Genomic DNA, 13,816 nt, shown 5'->3' with positions numbered 1-13,816 from the left:
ATTCATATAGATTATACGATTTTCTGATGCTGTTGATATTGCCCTATGCTCATCTGACCAGAAATCCTTGTCTTCTTTCTACCTCCACCTTTCCACCTCACTGAATCCTACTATATCTAGATTGTGACTGCATTTCTCTTTTCAGATTTTCTAGCTTTCTTCCCACGTTCAAAATTGTAACATTCCGCGCCCCAACACGTAGAACGTTATCCTTCCGTTGGTTAATTAATCTTTCTCTTATGGTCACCGCCCCCCATGGTAGACCCCTCCTGGAGATCCGAATAATGGACTATTCCGGAATCCTTTGCCAGTGGAGAGATCAGCATGACACTTTTTCAATTACACTCCATATGTCCTGTGGATACACGTTATGTGTCTTTAATACAGTGCTTTCCATTGCCTTCTGCACCCACATGCCTTTGATCGTTGCTGGTTCTTCCGGCCTTTAGTGGCAGTTTGCCGTCCCAAGGACAAGAGAGCCCTGAACCTCTGCCCGCTCCTCCACCCTATTTGACAAAGCCGTTGGCAGAATGAGGGTGACTTCTTAGGCCGGAAGTCTTCGGCCGCCAGTGCTGATTATTAACCAAAATTTTTGCGATGGCGGTTTCGAACCCGACACCGAGGTTGTTTTGATAGTAACGAAAGACGCTAACCCGAGATCTCGGGCAATATAATCATCATGAACAAATGCTTTTTACCAACGATGTTGTAGCAAAGAACCGTCACGTATACATCAAGATGGTGTCACTCCCAATCATATGATTCGTCTTGTGAATCTCAGTCTGATGTTTGCTTTTCCTACTATATTTTTTAAATATCGGTGTTTGATTAGAACAGTCTGAGTCTGCTTAGGGTTGAGATTAATTCGCCATGTTTGCATCCAGGTCTGTAGTCTTTCTTGTGTTGTTGTGATCGAGGCTGCAAGGCACCAGCATGCCGCGTGTTCTGTGTATAACTGGACGTTTTCTGTCGGTCTATTTACGGATGGAACAACGGTGGTTTATAGGGAGATCGCTGAGGATACTTAGTCCTAAATTTTCACGTGCTTCCAGCAGTTCGTCACCAATAGTGTGATTGTAGAGCACCTGTTTTCTTTTCCTACTGACGCGCAATAAATTATATTTGTTTACGTTTAGGGTCAACGCCAGAGCCTAACCCATTTACCAACTGTTTGCAGGTGATTCTGGAAATCGATAATACCTCTGGTACTGCTAGTTTCTTGTAGGCAACAGTATCATCTGCGAAGTCTTAAAGAGCGTCCTGCGCTTCCTACTATGTATTTTACAATGATTATAAACAGTAACGGTTCTAAGGCATTTCTTTGATGAACTCTGGAGATTACATTTACATCTGATATTTTGTTTCATTAAGAGCGACCTGATGAGCTCTGTCTGTAGGTAAGTATTGAATCAAGCCGCAAATCTGGTCCGATGCTTGATAATCTCGTGGTTTTTTCACTAAATGGCAGTGCGGGACCGTTTCAGATGCCTTCGTGAAGTCAAGGAACGCGGCATAAACCTGAACACCGTTGACTCTAGCGTTATGGATCTCATGAAGGAACAGCACGACCCGAGTTTCTCAAGATGTCTGTTTGCGGAATCCATATTGATTTTCATAGAGGAGATATTCGTTATACAAAATCATCATAATTCTTGAGCATGAAACATGTTCCGTAATTCTACATCAGATTGACACCAATGATATGGATCGATAATCGTGTTCAACCGTTACGCGTGCCTTGTTGAAGTCGAGAACGACCTGTACTTTTTTCCAGTTGCTAAGTACTCTTCGTAGCTCCAATGGTCTACGAATAATCGCTGCTAGAAGGCGGGCAACTTCTTTCGCATAATCTCTATAGAATATTATAGATATATTATCTGGTTCTAATGCCTTTCCACTACCAAGAGATTGTAGCTGATTTTCTTTTCGGCGATCGGTTATGTCAGTATCTGCCGTTTCGACGTTCTTACGATGATTGAAAAGAAGCACTGTGTCACGATCTTCCGCAGTGAATCAATTTCGGAAGACTGAATTCAACATTTCGGCCTTCTCTCTGTTATCTTCCGTTTCGGGGCCAGCATCATTGCTGAGTGAATGAACAGAGGATCGCTTACTGATTTTACGAGTATGTAAGACCAAAACCTCTTAGGGTTGTTATTCATATGTTTTGACAAAATTTTACTTTCAAAGTCACTGAACGCTTCTGTCATTGCTCTCCTTACGCTCATTTTCGCTAACACCTTTCGTTTGTCAGCTAGGTTTTGCATTCTCTTGAATTTGTGTTTACATAACACGATGTTAAACTGGTGTTAAGCTACGCTGGGTCTTTCGCGTCCATTAAGACTTTGTTCGGAACATACTTGAACAGGCCGGACGGTGCGGCCGTGCGGTTCTAGGCGCTTCAGTCTGGAACCGCATGACCGCTGCGGTCGCTGGTTCGAATCCTGCCTCGGGCATGGATGTGTGTGATGTCCTTCGGTTAGTTAGGTTTAAGTAGTTCTAAGTTCTAGGGGACTGATGACCACGGATGTTAAGTCCCATAGTGATCAGAGCCATTTGAACCATTTGATCAGACGTGTCGCCATCGTCAGGTGCGCTGACAAACTGAGCTCCTGAGGGCGCGCGGCCCACTGACACCCGCTGCCCCCACCAGCCACCACGTCCTTTGGCAAATGTAATGCTCGCCCAGATGCTGAATTCCGTGTGTGATAACCCATGGTAACTTGTACAGTGTTTCCTCTCATTTAGGTGTTCATTTTTGAGTATATATTTCTCCAAATTATCCCAAATTTCACTGTCTGTAGCTTCGCTAATTCCCCTTTCGTAAATCAATTCCTTACTAGGAGATGAAACATAAGCTGTAAGAAATGAAGTCGAACGTCTGGAACAGATGATCGACTGGTTAGCGATCAGCTACAGAGCAATATTAGTCTGTGGTTCTTTACTAATTTGCTACAGTTACATTCACCAACAACCGAAGGCTACAGACGTGGTGCCTGTGTCATGATCGACTACATATCTCAGCCAACATATTTTGGGTTTGTTACGGTCGTGAGTTTCAAAAGCTCAATCCAGCCACAGTTGTTGGCCGCTCTTGACTGAGTCATAGCGTTGACAGGAACATGACTTGATTCTCGTTGCCATTCGGTGCTATAAGTTAGTAAGAAGGGAACTCAAGAAAACTGGGCTCTCTGTGCCTTCTCAGAACGATAATGATGGTATACAACCAACGGCAGCCGCTTCCGTTACAGATGTTGCTTGGGAAAGCTAACGAGCACAGTCAAGATACTCCCGCTGGCTGTGTGTAGTGATTTGGGGTGGGAGCTGAAGTGCCCGCAGAATCCTTTGGAAATTTTAACTGGCGGAAGAATTTCTCGTATCAGTACAGGCGTATCAAAGTCTACGCATAGCTTGCCAATGTCCTGGATCCACATGAAAGATATTCGTAGGCACATGTGCACCTATCTCGACGATCTCGTGAGTTGTTCGCGGCGTTACACTTACAGGTGCGGCAACCCTAAAGGTGGCCCACAGTTTACATCTCGTGCCTGGATCGTGGAAATGCAGCAGTGAGGAGTCACTGTTCGCCGGACAAGCATTTACCATACAGCCGCAGACACAGTTGAACGGCACCCTCGAAGTGGGGAGACACACGGATTCACTGTTTAGCTCAACATACCAAATGGGTACAGTATATCGCGCAGTTTCAAGACCAGTAATTACGCCTGTCAGTGTTGCGGTGCATTTACCTCCTTCCCAAGAAGAGGTATTGCAAAGCAAATTGTCAAACACACTAACAAGAATGAGGAGGAAGGAATCTCACCAGAAGGCGCAACATGATCAGACAGCCGAGCATCCTGCGTTTAAGGAAGGCGATTTGATTCTAGTCAGAAACCATCGCCCTTATGATCTCTCAGAAAAGAAAGTAGTCAAGATCTGTCCGCTGTATGACGGTCCCTGCGGAGTCATATAACTTCTGGGCGACCACCGCTACCTAGTTGTCGACCCAGAAACCGGTGCCGTGAAAGGCATACAGAACACTGCAGATATCAGGCTGTTGATCTTCCCTTCACGCTAATGGATTAACTTAAAACTCCACTTTAGCATTCTCAAGTTTAATTTCGTAATGATAGTGTAGTTCACTTAACATTATTTGCTTAGGGATAAAGGGTGAGGTTCTGACAATTATCCTTTATGCTATATATTCCTGGGGTAATGTACTCCGAGTTAAGAGTTGTGATTTACGTGACTGTGTGGTGATTAGCAGGTACTAAGAAGGAAACTGGGGAAAAACTCACGGAGTTCACTATGCACAAAGCCTTTGCAAAAGGCTTGCAATTTAGTGAAACAGTGTGAAAGAGTGGCATCCGGAAGTATAGAGCATATGTCTGGCAGTTGGTATAGGTGACAAGGGTAGCAATAAAGTGGATTTAGATCTCCGTGGGGCATGTGGAAAAGGGATAGCGATTGCCTTGCGTGACAGGCATGATATGAGCAATCACGAAACACTCCCCCACTAATATTTACTGGACACAGATAAGGTTTGAGAATCTACCTGTAACGCCAAGTGCTTCACAAGAGTTGTGAGAAATCGGACTGAACCACCTGCCCCCTCCCATACACATACAGAGGCCAGAATCTAGACTGAAAACCATTTTTTTTTTTTTTTTTTTTGGATCATCAGTCTTCTGACTGGTTTGATGCGGCCCGCCACGAATTCCTCTCCTGTGCCAACCTCTTCATCTCAGAGTAGCACTTGCAACCTACGTCCTACACTGCACTATACTACACTACACTACAGTACTTTGTATTAGAACCAAGCTATTGTCTGCATAGTTATCCCATACCGCACTGAGGTGCAACTCAGGACTCACAGGGGCTGTGCTGCTGTGTCACCAAAGGTGTGGTGAGTTGTAGGTGGCTGTTGGGGCCTCAGAAAATCCATCCTTGGCCTCTTCGAGGCTCATCTCCTGACTGCTTCTGGAAGGTTGTATCTTTTGCCGTGTTGTGAATCGTTTTCATGATGCGTGGCCTTGTCTTCATTGCCTCTCTGCTACGTAGGCTTGAAGTTCATAAACTGATGTTTTAGCCTTAACTGAATTCAGCTGATTCCACAGTTCCTCATTCCTTATTATGTTACAGACTATAGTACTGACAAAGACGTTCCTTTCGTTGTTTGTAACATGTAGGCTGATGGCACTTTCTTAGACGATTTGGTCAGGGTGCCGATTGCTCCACGTTAACAAGTGTACCTTAGTAAGCAGTTAGGTATGGACCACGTCCTTACAGCTATTGCTGCCCTGCCCAGATTTCACGTCATTCTCTATCAATGCATGCAATCATTTTCTTATTCGATGTGGCTCATATGCCCAGTATCTCTTTTAACTTATCATGTTCGCCATTTGTCAGCCAAAATTGTGGACCTGCCTTATTTAAGCTTAGGTCTAGAGACAGCATGCCTATTATCAATGCAGCGCCTCAGACGGTGTTGATCTGTTCGGACCTGTCCGGTGCAGGAGTACGCTTCTCTGTGCTCGCCGTAGAGTCTGGGCTGTCCTAACCTTTGTGGCTCTGTGAGCCCAAAACGCTCGATCTCCAGCCCACAATAGCGATTACGATTGCACTGCGGTGCGTTATTTCTGGTCTCAGTGACAGCAGAAAACTCCTTTTGGCCAATTGCTGCTACTTCATTCAGGATTTTAATGTCTCTCTTGCAGAAGATTACTATATGTCCGTGAAATATTTGCGCTTAGTCGACGTTGGTATCAAGATAAACGGCTGCTGTGATTCAGACCGGGTATGGGAAGGCAATTTTCTCCGTGGCTGTACATCTTCATTGGTTATCCACGGAGAGAAACTGATGTCTATCGTGAGATACTGCAACCACAAGCCCAGTTTTTCCTTGGTAGAGTTGACCATACTTAATGGACGGTTTTTCGTAGTTGCTTCTCATTCGCGGTAATAAGTGCTCACATCGAACTGCGACGGGACGTAAGTTTTGCGTGATGGAAAGTATTCACAAACTAAAATGACAGCTACGTCTCTGAATCTGAAACGTATTGACCGAAAACGTGACACGCCACTATAAGGCCCAGGAGGATAATCACGTAGCATATTAAATGTAAGGTTTTTAAGGGAAGAAATTTCCTATACATACTTCTTTCTTTTAAATGAGTAACTGCGAATTATGAAGGTTGTTGTTTAAAGGTTTTGGATATATTTGTGAGATAAACATCGGCATGATTAAGTACATTTTATTCTGTAGCTCTTCAGTTATCCAGTTAAAAGCGTTTTGCCATTTCTTTATTACTCTCAACTTTTGGGTACAGGTATAATTTCTGATGTGAAACGTATCTGCACATTTCGCCCTGGTCCATTCCTTTTGCCTTACTATGAAACGTCTTTATTCATTCAGTTACTCCGTTCTCATCCTTTTCATCTGGAACGTTTACGCTGTCTTCTTTCCTTCTCTCTTTCGTTCTCATTTTTCCCGTACTTTTCATGCCCTGCACTGATACATAAAGGGGTGCGCAAATCTCCCATCTGTAGCACTTTTGTGTTAGGTCATGTTTCGAATTTAAAGAACTTCAGTGGAATGTGTACACGCCATTTTCAATGAGGGTGTTTCACAGGGAGCTCTTCTATTCATACGCCCAACCTGTCCAGTTGACTTAATGTAGAAACAACTGTAAGCATTGCTCCTTCGTTAATTCTTTAACACGTTGAACGTATTATCAATGTGTGCTACTGTCCACTCTTCTTAACACGACATTTACCCCTCACGATCAGGTGATTTTGACGCTCACGCCATTCAGTGTCAGTTGTTTTCTCCAAAATCAGAAATAAATTTCAATACACTGAAGGAACTATAGATTGTCGCGTTGCTTTAATGCATAAATTTACAAATTCCACGGCGAATGTTTCTTTCAATCATATTTCGTACTCATTTTCGCCAGAATATCACAACATGAAAATGTTTCGATCTGATCACAATAAAATAAAGCGAGGAACGGTTCTAGCTAAACTAACTGAGAAAAATGTGGGTTTTGCTGAATGTCTCTATTACCCATTTAGTTTGTTGTTTTGGGCAAACTTTTAATTAGATTCCGGATTTTCGGTGATGAAGAAATAAATTTTTTATGTTTTCTTCTTTTCTTACGAGGATTGTTGTAATGGATAACAGACAGTTACAAACAAATCGCGTATGGTTTGAAAGTTTTCTACTGTCACAGACGATGGTAACTCTTCAGCATTGTGTCCAGGCGAGGCTCACAACAATGAAACATCGTGGAACGTCGTGCGTGCGTTGCCTAGCATTTGTCTGCCTGGTGAACTTAAGCTATTGGGGTGCGTATCGTTGATTGTAGAAAAAGAATCTGCTGAAAAGTGAAGTGAGGTGCACATCTGTGCTAGAAGGAGTTAAGTCGTCACCGAAAAAAGGTTTATTACTGAAGAGAGGCAGATATCAGAGGAAACCATGAAGCCAGTGGAGGTAAGTGACCAATAACTGTTTACACTGAGCCATCATCAACGTCTAAGGAGAAACCTCGACTGTGTGCATCAAACAAAAAAACCGTTACTGTTGAATGATATTATCTCATACGTCCTAATCAGAATAATATAGAGCTTCGTATGTGGGACTCACAGTCTCCAGCGAGAATCGCCTGTCACTGTACATAGAAATCTATACTCCGCAAGCCACTTTACGGCGTGTGGCCGAGAGTGCTTCTGAATTCCCACCTTTCCTGTTGTATTCGCGAAAGGTGCTTGAGAAGATAACATAATAATTCGCTACCGTAACATCTCTAAACACTCAGGGTTTCACATCATTATGACTTCGCGAGAGCTGGAAACGAGAAAATAATATCCTGTCCGATTCTCTTCGGAACTTACTCTCTCGCAATTTCAACAGTAGCTTCTCCACGGTATACAACAACTCTTTTACCGTCTCCCACTGGAGTTGAGCATTGGCATAACGCTCTCGCACCTGCTAAACGATCCCGAGACGACACATATCCTTCTCCGATGGGTCTCCTGCAACTCTTTTATTACTCCAAGACGATAAACGGCATAGAGTAATGAGCAGTACTGAAGCATTGGTCTAACAAGGCTTTTGTAAGTAGCTGTTTTCGTGGATGAATTTCATTTCCTCAACACTCTTCTAGTGAATCTCAGCTTGGGATCTGCTTTTCCTACAATTATTTGTACACCATCACTCGACTTCATGCCGCTTCTGCGTGTTTTATCGTTGTTTCAGTTTCCATTGATATATCGCCAGTACCGTAATCGAACAATAATGGACTTCTTCAACTATCTATACACAATGAGTTACAATGAGAAGAATTTTCACGGTACTACCTGTTCCTGTGCCACTAATTGATTCACTGCAAAAATTTCTCCATTTTGCTTATAGTCTTTTGGCATTTCAACCTTTCTATAGACGATAGATTCACCACCGTGTAGCCTCAAGGAACGTTCGACGTTAACCACTTAGCTGATCAAGATCTGTGTTTACAGAAGCCTCTTTTTGAACTTTCTTCCTGCAAAAGCTTAATAATGCATAAATATAAAAAAATATTCCACTATTTTCCGAAAGATTGTCTTGGCAATACAGTGATATAATTATGTGCATCTATCCGACGATCCTTTTCGAAAACGGGAATGGCCTGCAGTTCTTATCCAATACGTTGACAACCTCAGTTGCTCATACGACCTACGATAAAGAGTTACTTGAAGGATCACAAGTTCTTAGAGTAATCTCTACAGAATATTCCAGCATCTTATCAGGTCCCAATGTGTTTCCTCTGATGAGCGATTTTAGTTGATTTTCTTTTTCGTGATAACTTGTCTCAAACTACCACCTCGGCGTTTGTCCAGTACCCTATTGCGGTCATCCGTGGTGGAAGATTTTCTGAAAATCGAATTCATTAGTTTGGTTTTTTATTTAAGGCGATTTTCGGGGGACTGTTGACTCTGCAAAGAATTAACACTTAAGGGATTCGCAGTATGGCCTGTTTGGTCTCTATAAAACTGTCGATGTGAGCAACGTATACTGCTTGAGCTAATTTACGTGAAACTAGTATCACCAGTCCACAGAGTAGATGCAGTAATAGGGAATAAGAGGTTGCTAAATTTTAGCTCTCTCTCACTGTCTCTGATGTGTTCGTGTTTCTCCCAAGCGTAGTGAGTCTACGTCCGGTACAGTGGTTCATCAGTACTTCTCCGAACTACCGCCATCAAAGATAAGTCTTTTGCAGTATGTGCTATGCAAATAGATTGCCTTTCATCCGGTGTCAACCAAATTAAACTTTTTGGTAACCAAGACTATCTGAATGCGATCGCTTAATTCCTTAACCACGCGTAATCCGAATGTAGCACTGTGGTAGCAAAATCAGCATTCCACTTAAGAATTTTATTTTCATTAAGTAAAGCCTGTATGTCCAATCACCACAAAAAAAATTGTGTTAAATCCACAAGAAGATGGCTTTGAATGGAAAATAAAAGATATTGCAGCTATAAATCATTACCACTACTTCCTCACAACATCAGAATTTTATTTTCCCACTGCGAAGAAACTACGTTCGTATAGCAACTTATGATCAGCATAGCAATAACATTGTTGTTTACTGAAAGTGATTCGAAATATTTCATACAGGTTGACATGCTCAGATAAATGTGATAAATGTCATTTTTAGCTGTTGGGAAGTCGAGGTACAGTACCTTGCACGACGGTACGATGTCGCGTCGACAACACATAAGAATTTTCGTTCCTGTCACAGCATTTTATAGCTAAGTACTGTGAGTAAGAAGAGAATTCAGGGTTTGTAAATGTTATTTGCATGTTCCTCAAATCTCGATATTTAGTCTTTTATTCGGACACAACGGTATATCAGTCACAGAAAACGTTTATATGGAATATAATTAGTTAAACGCCTCTAAGTGTGTTGTGCATATGTATTAAAAGATCTACTATCATAAAAAACGTGTGGCAATGCCACCGTATTTTATCATCTTGCTACAGCTGCATTTTGTGCTGAGGTGTACATTGACAACGCAACGACTCATAGTAAACGCAACTAGCAGTTATTTTCCGAATCTCTAATGTTTATCCACTATGCATTGGTTGTTGGTACATTTACTGAAATTTATGACTAATGCAGTGAAGGTAATTGTTTAGCGTTGTCGATAATAGAATAGCTTCACTACTTTGGGAGACATCACAGACTCAAAAAAGACGATACCTGTGAACCATCTATTGTGTGGGAAGTTATTGATTTTCCTCTTGAAATATTGAGTGAATTTCTTGAGTTCCAGGTACGAATTTGGAAGATGGAGACTTAATTACTAGGAGTCGAACTATTGACTAACGATAATAAAATTTGCCAACAGATCAAAAGGATGTCTCGAGCTGTGATGGGACTTTAGCTTATGCGGCGGATCACAGTATCACAATATAGCTGAAAGGAAAACGTGGGTGACGTGCGGATAAGACATAGATGTGCCACCGTAAGGATCATCTATTCTCAGGTGTACCGATGTGGCATCTGCCTGAAGTACGGAAATGAGGTAAATTTCAGCTGAGATCGCTGAAAAGCTGGAAACGTAGGATACTCCAGTGTATTAACTTCTACGCCAACGTGTGCGGATCTTCTTACTCGTCCACATTCAAAATATACGTCGTAGCTGATTAAGATTTAAGATTTATGTGCGCCGCTGGGCAATAGACGCATTAACGACACCCATTCCGTTCCTCCTTCGTTGTCGTTAATCTCAGCAAATTACTGGTAGTCCTCTCTTACGAAGGCTATTCCACTATTAAGGTGTGCTGGGTCGCGAAGTCTAAATCACAGGGAAAATCCGATGAAACCTTGCACAGATGTCTCCGGCAGTGTCCCAGTTATGCCCGTCGATCGCGTCATGTGACTCTTTTCAGTTGCCAGAGAACGGAGAGCAAGTGAAAATTCACAGGAAATAGTGTCCCCCACCAAGAACAAGTGCCTGCCGAGAGATTTCGCCTTATCACATGCAGCTCACGTAACGTGCTAGGCATTTCCTTCTTCGTGTCATTTCTGGCCATACACTGCAGCGGCGGTGAAGGTGTTCCTGCAGCGTTTTCGCTGAAAAGTGTTTGATCACCTGCCCTACAGCCAAAAATGGTTCCCTCTGAGTATCGTCTCTGCTCAAATGAACCGCTCTCTGTAAGGAAGAGTTAGTTTCAAATGGAACAGAGACTAGCGTTGCGACACGTGCAACAAATCGGCGCCTTGTATTGGTCTCAGATCATTCACCATGCAGTCCCGGCTAGACAAGACTGCAGGCCGGCGTATAGAATTCTCTGAAAGCGCAGGTAGCTGCCGTCTAAGGCTAGGGTATTGCAAATGCAGTACAAAGATGCGACATTTGTCTAACGCTGAACGGCGACTATGTAGAGAAGTAGGTGGATGGTGCAGCCATGTTTCGCGAACCGATGGATGTTGCGCAATGGTTAGCATACTTGACTCGCGGTCGCGAGGACGACGGTTCAAACCCAAGTTCGGCTATCCGGATTTTTCGGATTTCCGTGATTTCCCTAAATCGCTTAAGGCAAATTCTGGGATGGTTTTTTGACAGGGCACGGTCGTCTCCCTTCTCCATCCTTCCATAATCCGAAGGGAGCGAAGTCCTCGCTGTTTGGTCCCATCCCCAAAGACAACCAACTCATCCAAATAAATCATTTTTGACTATCACCGTGCTTTCCATTTCGCGACCGATCGGATCTTTATAATACAACAGCACTCGTACATTAATCTGCCATATAGGCTGAAACCAACTGGGTCGCAGAGTAGACAAAGTGTTGATTTATCTGAAACTGGCATAAATATAACAGACAACACCCATTATAGTTTTACCTCGTAGGAATTCTATTACTGCTTTATTTGGCTTTAGTTTATTGAGCCACACTCCAAAAAGCTTGGTACAAATACAAAATAATATATGCTGAGTAAGCAGAATATAAGTAGAGCATACAGTGATTTCAATTTATTGTATAATTTCCTCGAAGGGCCATGGTTTGTAGCTAATAAATATTCACATATCACCTACATACAGAGTATACCAAACCCAACTCAGGAGAGAAAGAGAAGCGAAGCATACACATGGGCATTATCACCATTATGTAATCGCAGATAATACACAAATTTCGTATAATCATGTTTTTACCTCCTGTAAATCAAAAAATATTTTGTATCCTCCTGGATCTTGAGCTTAGATATCATGAGTGAAAATTTTATGTCGGTGAACAAAGTTTTTTCTGTGACCAAATAAAACTGAAATATTAAATTACAAAACTTCTTGATATTCACTAAAATATTAGGACACATAGCATATACTTTACATAAGTACTCCCACACGGTTTTCATCCTCATAATGACTTATTTCCGCGGATTAATTTGCTGACATCTACTTAAAAACCTGGCAACTGAAACATATAAATGTGCAATCACAGCAAATTATTAGTTTATTATTATATCTGAAGATACAATAAGATAATTTTAGCCGGATGTGGTGGCCGAGCGGTTGCAGGCGCTTCAGTTCGGAATCGCGCGACTGCTACGGTCATTCCTCGGGCATGGATGTGTGTGGTGTCCTTAGTTTTGTTAGGTTTAAGTAGTTCTAATTTCTAGGGGACTGATGACCTCAGATGTTAAGTTCCGTAGTGCTCAGAGCCATTTAAATTTGAAGAAAATTTTACGTACGAGGCGCCCTCAAATAGTAAGATAGAGATTCTCATGATAGGCCAAGTAACTTTTATTGAATGCTCTCCTACACTTCAAACTGACACAGATACATGAGACAGTTTAGCAACATAGTTACCAAATCTCTGTAGACAGGTCTCGGAGCCTTCTCCCAGTCATTCAATTACTCGATGACAGAAATCGGCTCGTTGGTCACGGAGCCTTTCCAGAACTGCTACGTGAATGTCTTCATCGCAGGAAACCGCGATTTCTTTGAATCAGTTCCTCGATGATCTAGACATTGTCGTCTATGGTCGAAGTCGATATCGATGGCCTTCCTTTCCTATCAGCATCATACACGGCCGTTCAGCATTGGTTAAATTGATGACACCATTTAAATACAGCGGGACGCGTCATTGTATTTTGTACGCACACAACCAGAATTCACGGTCAGTTTGTGTGCAATTCAGATGTTTTGCCCACACGAATCGGACTGCCTCGCGCAGCTCAACTTTGTAGCAGCTTTCCAGTCGCCGTTCCATTTCACTCTCAAAGCGTGACGCAGTTAGTATCCGTAACGCAGTGTAGCTGTGTCTGCAGGAGTCTCAGGACATGTACTCTCTTCTCATAACGCGCCAGTCCAGTTGCGCAGTGATTTTAGCGTGGGACAACGTGTGTTACTCTCTGAAGTAGCTGCGTATATGGCGCTATTCTGCTATTTTTATGGAATTGCAAGAAGTTCCTTTTCCCTGTGAGACAAATGTATTTAGTGCACTGCATAACATGAAACCCTTACATCCAGAAACGCACATCTGAATCGACTTCCCTCGGTTGTATTCAATATCTCGTTGGGCACGACACGTGCCATGGAGCGTCTTTCCTGTAAGTGTTGGCTCAGGGTTTGGTTTTCTAGAGCATTTCCTCATTCGAAATGTATCGCTTTTGTCATCACATGTCACCTCTTCTTCCTCACTCTCTTCTGCGCCTTGTATTGTCTACTGTGAATCTGAATGTATATGTCGTTGCCGAATGTGTACCCAGTGCCACGACGTCTTGCTCAATACTAATGAATCCGAAATTTTTAAGTGAAATTCTTAAGGCTT

The sequence above is a fragment of the Schistocerca nitens genome, chromosome 2 (assembly GCF_023898315.1).
Source record: "Schistocerca nitens isolate TAMUIC-IGC-003100 chromosome 2, iqSchNite1.1, whole genome shotgun sequence".
Taxonomy (NCBI): domain Eukaryota; kingdom Metazoa; phylum Arthropoda; class Insecta; order Orthoptera; family Acrididae; genus Schistocerca; species Schistocerca nitens.
This window is presented reverse-complemented; position numbering follows the sequence as displayed.